The sequence below is a fragment of the Xiphophorus hellerii genome, chromosome 5 (genome assembly GCF_003331165.1).
Source record: "Xiphophorus hellerii strain 12219 chromosome 5, Xiphophorus_hellerii-4.1, whole genome shotgun sequence".
NCBI classification, from domain to species: domain Eukaryota; kingdom Metazoa; phylum Chordata; class Actinopteri; order Cyprinodontiformes; family Poeciliidae; genus Xiphophorus; species Xiphophorus hellerii.
The window spans coordinates 27,007,292-27,016,603 of NC_045676.1; the positions used below are offsets into that span (position 1 = coordinate 27,007,292).

Genomic DNA, 9,312 nt, shown 5'->3' on the forward strand with positions numbered 1-9,312 from the left:
ATTCTTGAGGGTGTATATATACTATAACAAAACTGTATATATATATACTGTATATATGTATATATATACAGTATATATATATATACAGCAGTGATAACGTTAAAAACATAACATTCAGTCCTTTACAATATTAGGCTTGATATTTATGTTGCAATTATTAATAAGCGCTTTCATGAACACAGCTGTGTTTGATGAGCTAATTTTAAACTCCTGCTCTCCTAGTAAAAAAAAAGTTGCCTTTTTATTTAGGTAATGGGACTGAAATGCACAGAATTGCACAACACCTTGTTGAAATCATAATTACTGATTTTATTATTTTTGTTGGGTCATTCATTTGAACACGTTTTGTTGATTTTTTAAAAATTTGCTGTTCTTTCATAAAGTTACAAACGTTTTGCCAAGATCAACGTATTGCATCCCTGCTCTAGCGAAGCACGGACTGTTCCGAAACAATATGAGAAATGAGGAAAAATCAGCTATTTATTAACTGATTACGTCATGTTTTAATTCAGACTGTTCTTGAAAAACCACTCAGTCACGGTTGATTAGTGGGTGCAACGCGGCTCCACGTGCAGCTCACTGATTCTTTACAGCAGCCACTCCACTCTCTTGCCGGTGTTACCTGTACTGCGTTCCCCCGCCAAATCTTTTAGTGGTACGCAGTGCCCGACCGTACCCTTCTACTTTCACCCCGGCTCTTTAGTCACATTGATTCCTGCAACAGTGTCTATTAGTCAGTCAGACGCGGTTGAACCAGAACGCTGCTGCTCACGTTCTCACTAAAACTAGGAAGATAGATGGAGCACGTCACTCCCGTTCCAGAGTTCTTCCATACGCTTCTTGTAATTCAGAGAGTAGACTTTCAAATACTTCTGTCAGTTTATAAATCACTGGACGGCTTAGCACGACACAGCATTATTGAGGTATTAACCATCCAGACCAAAGACGTCAACAGGATAATTTTGTACAAAGCCAGCACTGCACCTAACCTACACAAACAACCACATGTGCAAAATGCAGTTGGCACACAGAAATAGCAATGTAGATCCGACCACAAATAGTGACTTCCTCCTGCATGAATATGCCGCAAAAATGCTTTATTCTTCATAAAATACACAAGACGTGGAAACTTAAATTCATGCAGAACACTACTACACCCGTCAGATGCATTACAGAAAGTCAAGTGCATGAATTATCTCTGCAAACATTGGCCTCCTTGAAGCCTAAATCAAATCAATGTGTAGTCGCATTGGCTTTTATTCAAAAGACTATAAAGACGTAAAGAAAAACCAAAGAGTAAGGTGTTTTTGTTTCGATAAAAAGAGTCAGATTTAATTTTCTTACCTTTAATTATATGATGGATTAAGATCTACAAAATATGCAGCTTAAGAAAGCTAATTGTGAAAGAAAAAGAAAACCTTTAAGAGGTTTGTGGCCATCGTTGAGCAAAACAAAAGTGACGACATTTCAGTACCTTCCAAGTTCAACAGGTACAACAGAACTTTGCTCATTGCTCCAAAACTTCTGGACTTTTTGTACCGTCCACATCAATACTGTCGACAGTCATCTGCAGAAAAGTGTAGATGTTTGTCAGGGCGCCACGACGAGTGTTTGAAGGATCCCCTGTAGCAGTCACTATCACATCGGATGTGAAGAAGCCTTTGACTGAAGACACTGTTGCTGTGTGACAGTCTCACAAAGAGGATGCTCAGGGTAGTCTGTATTTTTCTTGATTTTTATGAAGAATCTTTCTACGCACCATCATCTCCTGAGTCCCCAGAGCAGAACCAGTGTTCTTTAACAAATTGGTTGGTCTTAAGTCCTTGGTTCTGATGTCACTACCCCAAGATGGAAAGAGAAGACACTCTCAGCAACAGATTTATAAAAGATCTGCAGCAACTTTCTGCCAACAGAAAAGGAGCTATGTTTCCTGAAGGAGTGCAGTTTGCTCTGTCCTTTCTTTAGACAGTTTCACTGATGGGTCTCTATTCCAGTCTGTTGTCCAGATGAACACTGAGGGTGTTTGTATTCCTCAACCACCTCCACGACTTCTACCATAATGGAAACTGTCTTTGACTTAACCCCGTTTCTTTTGAAATGTACAGTCATCTCCTTTGTGTTGTTCACATTCAAGATGAGACGACCGTTTCCACGCCGTCCCACAAAGTTCTCAGTAATCAGCTTCGCGACCATCTCTGACGTACCCGACAACTGCTGAGTTATCTGAGTATTTAAGCAAATGACAGGAGTCTGCTTTGCTCCGCAAGTCAGAGATGTAGAGATTGTAAAAGAACAATCAGAGTACAGAGCCCTGTGGTGCCCCTGTGCTAAGCAACCTTTCGGTATCAAGAACTGCGCTCTCTTTGTCGGGTCGTCATGGACCCAGGCGATTGTTGAGGCCTCCACCTTTGTCTTCTGGAGTTCCTGACAAAGCAAATCAGACAGTGGGTTTGTTGAAGCAGGTGACTGATGGTGACTTCAACTCCACCTCCATGGCAATAAGCAAACTACAGGGGGTCCTGATATGTGCTGGTTTGCTTTCTCAGGCGGGCCAACAGGAGCCTCCCTTAATGTGGGATATCAGGGGAACAGATCTACAGTCGTTCTTGGCTAAAGGACGAGTTTTCTTTGCTACCAGAACAAGGCAGGATGTCTTCTCTTGGGTCAAGCTACGGTTGTAGAGGTGCTGCAGAATCCCACAGAGCTGCTCTGCACAGATACCATCCGGACCTGCAGCCTCGATCCGGTTCAGTGTCTCCTGCTGCCTGCTGAGTTTGATTGCAGACTCCTCCCCCGTCGCTTCTAGACGTGCCCTCGAGCAAGGCAATGTACCCCAAGTTTGCCAGTCCGCATTTTGGTTCATAAAGTTGTTTTTAAGTGCAGCTTTGTCCGTGTGGCTATTTGAGTCGGTATGACTTGAAAAGTGCTGCATAAGTTCAGTCAGTTTGCTGTTATTTCTAATTTTGATGTTTTTAAAGTATGGTACAGAAAAACAATCTGAAAAAATTAGTAGAAGAAGAAAAAAGATTTAAGTATCGAAATACAACGTAACTAATGGGAAATTAAAAGTAGCAGTAAAATGACTGGAAACTTCTTATTTAACACAAATAAAAACAACTTGATGCCGTGATAAAAGCACATTGTTTACCACCATTAGATTACCATTTTGATGATCTTAATGATCCATCTGGACCATATCTGGTAATTATTAGTCAAAGTGTTTGCTACACATGACAGCCTTACAACGATTCACCAGCGTCCAGCAACACATGACTGTCTGGCTCATCTTTAATTCAGATGTTTGACACATAAACCGCAGCAAACGTTATCATCAAAAGGACAGGCCATTTATATTTTTATAGATATGTTTTTTTCGTAAGACAGAAACAGGTAAAGCTTGTCCGAAACCAGGTCCCGCTGTCCTGTTTTCTCTCATTGTTCAGAAACTGTTTGCGCTCCTCATTACAGCAATAAACTTTATGGAAGACAAGGGTCAATCCTCTCTGCAAATGAGTGAGCCGTAATGAAAAGGAGTGGAGAATAGGAAGGACAGAGATAAGAAGGAAATAACATCATCTCTGCACTGTACACAGAGACAGAGTGACAATAGTAAAAACAAACAAAAAAAACCAACACGTGTTGATAACCTTGTCCTGTCTGCAGCCACATGATGTATTCTGCAGACAGGAGTCTGTCTCTAGTGTTTGTTCAACCTTATTTCCTCATCAGACAGGTGACATCCAGTTAGAGTTTGAACATTTATAGAATATAATTTGTCATTTTGTGCCTTCCGATCCCCTCATTTCCTCTCAGGGTTGCTGACAGCTGCCTCGAGGGCAACAGTTGTGGTCATTGTGATGATGAAGACGTCCTATTCTTGTCCCGCCGACACCTGTTTGACACAACGGGACAAAGCAAATACCCCATATTTGAGCATTAAATGACCACAGCCAAGGTTAATGGTTGGTCAGAGCAGTTTACTATTGAATTTAATATTTATAGTTATATCCCCTATTACCTAGAATCAGACCTTTCAAACGAGTTGCCATCAAGCGATGTCTGGAGAGCAGAGTGTTGCCTTAAAAATAGGACATAATCCACTAGCAGATGGTTTACTACGCAGAAAAAGAGATTACAGCAACACTTTGAAACATTGAATCTATGGCTTTGAACTCGAGGCCCTGGAAATGGAGCCACCGTCCAGGATAAGAAAGATGTTCTAATAAAATGTGTGACTTAAACATCTTGAGGGAATGAAACACAAATGAACAGCAATGGGTTATTTTAAAAGTTTGCGACAAATTCAACTTTTGTTGCCAAAAGGTTCTTAGGCATAACGGATAACCCACTAACTGGGGCGGATAACCCACTAACTGGGGCAGATAACCCACTAACTGGGGCAGATAACCCACTAACTGGGGCAGACCATGCTACCAGGCGGAGAGGAATGGATGAACTTCTGTAAAATGGTGAGTTGTGGTCGAGGTGGAGTGGGCCTATTTAATACTTGAGCAAATGCAGCTTGTCTGTTCCACTCCACCTCTTCAAAAATGTCCATTAATCCAAGTGAAACGAGGAGTAAAAGATCTGTCTCTAGAACTGTCCTTAGTCTAACACTGGTAGCAACAGGTAAACAAAGGGACAGCTAAACAGAAAACGACAGACTGGTACGACACATTCGACAAGGACCCGACAAAGACACAGAAACACAGGTGGCATTAAATACACTGAGGGTAATCACAGAACGAGAAACACCTGGGAACAATCAAGGGGTAAACAGGACAACACGGAGACTCAAGACACAGAAATCCAAAATGAACACACAGAAAAACTCAAATCAACACAGAAAAAACCCAATCCTGACACTAAGAGCGCTCCTAGAACGATTGTAAACGGCATGATGGAGGAATGTTGATGTGATGACGTGCTGAAGGCGGAGTCTCTGAAAGCGCAGGAGCTTCTTAAAGAGACAGAGTGACAATGTTAAGGTGTTAAATCAACTTTCTTTAAAGTTATGTTCAATATATACAGTATTTTTATAATAACTGGAGGTAAACTAGTCACTTGATTGTGCCATGAAATGTCACTAACTGCTGGCAAACTATTTATTTCAAAACTTGATTTAAACTGTTTCATTATCTATTGAGAGACGTTTGTCTCATTTCCTTTCAGAAACAAACTAAGTGGTTGAATTAAGAGGATTTCTAAATCTGTGATGCAGATGAATGTTTTTGGGCTTATCTGTACATGTGGAAATAATAGCTTCGAGTTTGCTTATAAACGTCTGAATGACTCATAGAGTCAAGCGATAAACAAAATTCTTCTGATAATTGTCTCTCTGGACTGAATGTAATGTAAAAAAAATAAATGCAGCTCAAAATGAAAACAGACAGATTTCTGTTAGTTGTACAATTACATATTGAATTATTAAGGCAATTCTTAAAAACATTGGAGAAACCCCATAAACCCACACTTTGCATTTAGAGGTTTTCTATTTTGGTACATTTTCGATAAGAAAAAAAAAAAAATCTAAACTTCTGTTACTAAAATAAAAAAAGGTCTGGACAGACAAAAGGAAGTCCTGCTGTAGTCCAGGATGCGGGAAAAGGAAAAGACTCGAGGATCCACGAAGCTGAAGCGCTTCGGACTGATTTATGGCGCCGAGCGTGTAAACAGCAGAGACAGAAATACACGCGGAGGCCCAAACGACAACCAGATCGCTTCCCACAGGCGACCATGTGCGGCACACGGCGCAGCGTGAGGGCAAGTTGCGTGTGAGCGGCAGAGTGTGTGTCAGCCATAAAGTGTGTGTGCTTTCCACGCAATTATATGGGGGTCTTGTGCAACGCGCTGAAAGGCTCGAATTGGATTGCGTGTCCATAAATCACACGTGGAGTTGCTTATTGCCATCTGGCGTGAATTTTTAGGGAAAAGGCCGTGACGATCAGCGATCTCCAAGCCTTCCCCTCCCGTCTCCTCCCCCCCCGCCGTCTCTTTTTAGCGCAGCTGTAGCGGGAACACTGGGGGGCCTGCAGGCGGGCCCAGATGTGTTTGTTCCAAGCCGCCGGTGGTGGCGCTTCGCTGGAGGTGCCTCCTCCACCATTCTTCTCCAGATGGACACATCCTTCCTGCTCAGGGTGGAAGGAAGGGGAAATATGCTTTAAATGAGATCAGGAACTCGGCGAGCAGAGAACTCGGTTTTCGCGCCAGAAGATTGTGAGGGTAAATATGAACTTGGGAACTCGTTCGGCCCTGTTTTCTGGATCAGCCTCTGCGTGCGCCTGGTGTTGGGGAAAAAGGTGAGATTTATAGCACTCCTCCAACTGTAAAAGATAAATAAATAAAATTAGAATAGCGGCAATAGTTGCGCTCCAACTAAATTTAGAACATGTTGTCACCTTCCTGCCTTTATGTTGTTGGTACGGAAGGAGATTAGGGTCACTAAAAAAAGAAAAAGAATTATGACTTTTTTTCTCATAATTCTGACTTTGATCTCAGACGATTTGTGAGAATTCAGAGGAATTAGATTAAAGTCGGAATATTTATTTCAGGGGGCCCTAATCCACTGGGCCCCTAATCTGGGGCCCAGTGTTTGAATCTGTTTCCTCGAGGTTCAAACACAAAGTAGTGCGACATTTTAAACGTGGCCAATTTCAAAATGAAAAGCAGCAACAAAAATGTTTTAGATCGAAGCACATTCATGTGCTCCAGCGGTCCAGCCCAAGTAATGACCTAAACCAACCCTGACATTGTGGTAAGGCTCGAAAAATCGACGTTTGGAGACAGAGGATGGCGTGAAGGAAACAATTTCAGTTTGGGTTGCAAAGCAGAGAGGCGGAATAAAAATGGAGGCCGTGCTATTCATTTGTAATTTGTGAAATAAATAAACAACCACGTACGATTTTTTTTTCTTTCTTTCGCTTTACAACTATGCAGATTGTTGTGTTGATTCGTTACCTAAAATTTAAAAAAAAAAAAGCATAAATGCAAGTGACTGAAATGGGACAACGTTCAGTTCGTGGTAAAGCAAGGCGACCGCATTTTGATTCTTCTAGTTTCCTACAAAAGGAAAAAAAAAACGATTTGTGGTTTGCCTGAGCTAAGCACATCCTCCAATCGCTGACTCTGTTTCTTTTTGGTAAAGCTATGTAGAAATCACATTTTAATTTATTTATTTATTTTTTTTTACAATTTGAATATGTCCAATTCAAATTCTTGACAAGCATGGCAACTTTTCTTTCTGCTTCTTCTTGCAAATAATCTGCTGAGCTCCCACAAAGGGGTTTGCAGGCACAGAACGCTGTGATTTGAGCATGAAGGTCGAGAAGTACTGACTTTCATTTCAGGTGGGAGGGAGGGTGAAAACAAATCCAGATCAGTGAGAATAAAGAAAATGTAGATACAGTGAAGAAGAGAGAAACAGCAGTGCAAAAATAGAGTTTCCTGTTTAGGCAGAAGGCAGAACAAACTTGACACCGAAAGTCAAAGGCTGAGAAGAGCTGCTGCTCTCAGAGTCATGTGACTCTGCCGCGACCACACAGTTTTCTTAAGCCAGATTTCAACAGCCTCCTGCCACACACACAGTACAACCTGTTGCCTCCGAATGTTTTTCTTTGACTAAATCGCCTCTGAAAACTTTTGCTTCCACCGGCAGTTCCCATTCTGACACATGCAATCCCGCAAACCCTCGGCGTTTTACAGATGACAACCAAATCTGGGCGTTTCTCTCGTAACTCTATTTTTTAAAGAGGCAGCATCATGTAAAAATGGATTCTTTTCGGCTTCGCGTCACGTCATAATGTCGCTCCCTCACCAAATACGTACCCGGAGTGTTGCCTTGATGCTTTCATGCATGTTTGAGAAATCCTTTCATCTCCACGGCAACCATTCGGCTGCGGGTGGACGTGGCCCCGCCTTCGAGGACGAAGCTCCTCCTCCGAGCTGCAGCTTACAAGATTCTGCATGGCAAATCCCAGCTCCCTAGTGACTCCCCGACTCAGCTCCTTCAGACTAGCCACCAGCAATTAGCAACCACCTGGTGGAACGTCTTCTGAGCTCATCACATCAGCTTCTTCTCAGAGAAACGCTGGGAAAAAACAATGTTAAAGGGTTAATAAAGGAGCCATGTTGTGATGACTTCCTGAAGGCCGAGTGTCAGAAAGAAACAGGAGTTTTTAAAGGGACAGAGGTAAATTTCCGAGCCGTTCAATTTCTTTTAAGTCATACTTGATATGTAAAGAATTTTTATAACAACTCAGGTTGACATAGTTACTTGCTTGTGCTCTAGAGTCGCACTATGTGGGTGGAAAACACACAATTCTGCCCCTTTAAGACGTTTCTCATGTGCAGCAGTGCAGAGGTCAGCGGCGTCCCTTATCTTACAGCTGAACTCTCCTCGTCCTCTCACCTGGTAAATCCCGAGGTCATCTTGGCAGTTTGCTGCTCCTCAGAGTCACTGATGTCTCTGGTAAGTTTGCGGTCCGTCTTGAACTTTGATAAACCATTTAAAAAAAAAGCTCAGCCAAACCACGACAGCCCCTCATTTGAAAGTCAAAACCTGTAAAAAAAAAATAAACACGTAAATAAATAAAAACGTTCGTCGTCACCGCAGGAGACAGAGGAACATTGAGTAAAATATATTTTGTGACTCGATCGGCGGGTGTTATCTGCCTAAGGTCGACTTTCTTTTTTCTCTCTAATCTTTCTGAGCGCCGAGCAAATTTGTGATAACACATGATTCTCTTTAGCAAAGGAAGCACAGTAATAGCTTCTGTATCTTGGGTGTGAAATTTGTCTTTGACGCCTCTCACCAGCCTGCAACTGGTCTGAACCTCCACATCCTCCCCGGCTCTCCTTTAGCAGCGTCGGTCTCTAGAAAACTAAAGCGGCCCAGTCAAAGCCACCAGACAGTTTCTCACGCGTTCTCGTTTGCTGGGCTCTAATTTCGGCTGCTGCAGAATGAAGTGAAAATGTGTGCTTACTTAGCAACTATGTACATACTTGTACACTGCAATCAGTGTACAAGTACTGTATGTACTACTGTAAGCTTTTAGAAAATATATTAATTTGCTCTTTGAATCACTCCAACTGACTCCACTCTTTATTGTTTAATTCAAGCTGGTCGTCTGTGTTTTTATATGTATATATTTTTTTATGTTACTCATTTTACTTTCCATATTTCCTCTTTTTACCCCAGCAGATGCTGCCTCAGCTCGACTTTAACACCACTGCAGAGCACAGTTCCTCATTGTGGGGCTCCAAGTGTCTGGATTTGAATCTGGGTAAAGACGTACAGAGCACCAAGCACTCAGT

At 42.1% G+C, this 9,312-nt stretch overlaps 1 long non-coding RNA gene across 1 annotated transcript; it reads right to left on the reverse strand.

The window, feature by feature from the left end:
* Positions 1 to 1,080: 1,080 nt before the first annotated feature.
* On the reverse strand, positions 1,081 to 6,245 carry LOC116720044 (uncharacterized). The gene is made up of 2 exons (XR_004339305.1): positions 4,019 to 6,245; positions 1,081 to 3,892 (listed from the first exon to the last, which is right to left on the reverse strand). It is a non-coding gene; the product is annotated as an uncharacterized LOC116720044 (long non-coding RNA).
* Positions 6,246 to 9,312: the final 3,067 nt, after the last annotated feature.